Here is a 2,525-nt window from a genome sequence, read left to right as displayed (position 1 = left end):
CTAACTCAAAATTGATTAAAGATTTAAATGGTGGAGGGGATGAGGAATTAGAGGAAGTTGGTCACAAGGCACAAACTTAGAGGTATAAGATAAATAAGTACCAGAGATGCAATGTACGAGGTGATGATTACAGCTAACACTGCTATATGATATACATGCAAGTTATTAAGAGAGTAAATCCTAAGAGTTTTCATCACAAGGAGAATTTTTTCCTTTATATTTTCTTCTTCTTTTATTTTAATTATATCTCTATGGGAAGATAGACATTGGCTGAACTTACTGCAGAAATCATTTCACGATATATATAAATCAAACCAACGTGCTGGAAGCCTTAAACTTATATAGTGATGGATAAATAAAATTGGAGGGAAAAAAGTAAATGAATTTAATTATGCTACTTTCTATCATTTAATGTCTTTAGAGTTTTGTGTAAGAGAAATCAAAATAGTCACACATTTCATTAATTCAATGGTGGGAAATGTCAAAATATCACCTTTGTACACACTAGTATATTAATTACATTTTTCTCTTTTAATTTGTTTAGGAAACACAACTAAACTATGTAGGGTCGTGAAAAATCATATCTATAAATTCTTTAAGCTTTGTGCTACTTAAATTTTTAGAAATCTTTAGCGCTTCTGACACATGCTATGACATGGATAAACCTTGAAGACATTATGCTAAGTGAAATAATCAGACAAAAAAGGACAAATACTATTCCCTCATTTGAGAAACCTAGAGTACAAATCATCAAGATGAAGTTGAATGCTCTTTGTTGGAGGCTGGGGGGTGGGTGGGAGCAGTGGGCAGCGGTACTGGCAGTTAGTGTTAAATGGATGCAGAGATGCAGTTCGGGAAAATGAAAAGGTTCTGTGGATGGTGGCGATGTTGCACAACAGTGCAAATGCCACGTAAGCCATTGAACTGTACGCTTGAAAATGGTTAAAGTAAAAACAATTATGAAGGAGGGCACTTGTGGGGATGAGCACTGGGTGTTATATGGAAACCAACTTGACAATAAACTATTAAAAAAAAAATAAATGAGGGGCGCCTGGGTGGCTTAGTCGGTTGAGCGTCCGACTTTTGCTTAGGTCATGATCTCGCGGTTCGTGGGTTCGAGCCCCGCGTCGGGCTCTGTGCTGACTGCCAGCTCAGAGCCTGGAGCCTGTTTCAGTCTGTGACTCCCTCTCTCTCTGACGCTCCCCTGCTCATGCTGTGTCTCTCTCTCTTTCTCTCTCTCCTAGAAATAAATAAAACATTAAAATAAATAAATAAATAGATTGAGGTAAGATGGTGGGCCCGCGGTGAGCGGCTGTCAGGGATGAAAATAGGTATGCCTGGAAGCAGATTTTAAAAGCAGTTTCTCTTTAGACCATCTTTCACACCACCTGATAAACATCTTGAGTCATCATGGTATTAGCAGAAGTAAAATGGGTGATATCAAACAGAACTCTCTAGAAACCTTTCTTTCTGATTCAAAACGGAGCTTTATATTGTGTTTGTCATAAATCTACGTATTCTCCTCTTCCAGATGACTATAATTGCAAAGTAGAGCTTGCTTTGACATCAGATGGCAGGACGATAGTATGCTACCACCCTTCTGTGGACATTCCATATGAATATACAAAACCTATTCCACGGCCAGATCCTGTGAACCATAATGAAGAAACACTTGATCAACTGCTGAAAACCAAATTGGAAGAAAAAAATGAACACTTTGAGCAAGGCCCTATGATAGAACAACTTAGCAAAATGTTCTTTACTACTAAGCACTGTTGGTATCCTTGTGGACAGTCTCATAGACGTCATAGGAAACTGGATCCTCCAAGAGATAAATGATATTGAGGTTTTCAGAAATCAAAGAGATGTTATCTTATGTCTTATTTGCCATTTGAGAAAATGCAATTGAGTATATTCACTGTTATATAGCAAAACAATAATAACATGTCTTTTTATATTAAATAAATAAATAAATGAAATAAATAAATAAACAATTATGAAAGAAAAATTAATCAAAAACATTTGAATCCTTTTCACATTATCAAAAATACCAAATGTGTGATAGTACTGCTGAAAAAATTTTCTGTTATAAATATTAAAAATTTCTTGGGGCACCGGGGTGGCTTAGTCAGTGGAGCCACCGACTCTTGATTTCAGCTCAGGTCATGATCTTATGGTTTATAGGTTCAAGCCCCACTTTGGCTTGGCGCTAACAGTGCAGAGCCTACTTGGGATTATCTTTCTCTCCCTCTCTCACTCTGCCCCTCTCCCACCTGTGCTGTCTCTCTCTCTCAAAATAAATAAACTTAATAAATTAATTAATTAATTAGTTAAATTAAAATTCCTTAAGAGATGAATGGATATACCTTATCCTACACACAATTGTGTGTATCGTTCCTGGCTGACAGTAGTTCTGTATCTCACTCTGTCCAAACAATGGTCAGACATCTACATTTCATATCTCCATACTTTCCTTCTGTTTTCAAACATCTTTTATTAAACCCTGTCCTGGAGTAAAAGACTCT

At 36.6% G+C, this 2,525-nt stretch overlaps 1 pseudogene; it reads left to right on the top strand.

The window, feature by feature from the left end:
* The first annotated feature begins 1,410 nt into the window (after positions 1-1,410).
* Positions 1,411-1,839, top strand: LOC120246791 (annotated as a pseudogene).
* Positions 1,840-2,525: the final 686 nt, after the last annotated feature.

The sequence above is a fragment of the Hyaena hyaena genome, unplaced genomic scaffold, assembly GCF_003009895.1.
Source record: "Hyaena hyaena isolate Hyena2069 unplaced genomic scaffold, ASM300989v1 scaffold_481, whole genome shotgun sequence".
NCBI classification, from domain to species: domain Eukaryota; kingdom Metazoa; phylum Chordata; class Mammalia; order Carnivora; family Hyaenidae; genus Hyaena; species Hyaena hyaena.
Note: the sequence above shows the minus strand (reverse complement) of the source record. Positions and strands in the feature narration are given on the sequence as shown.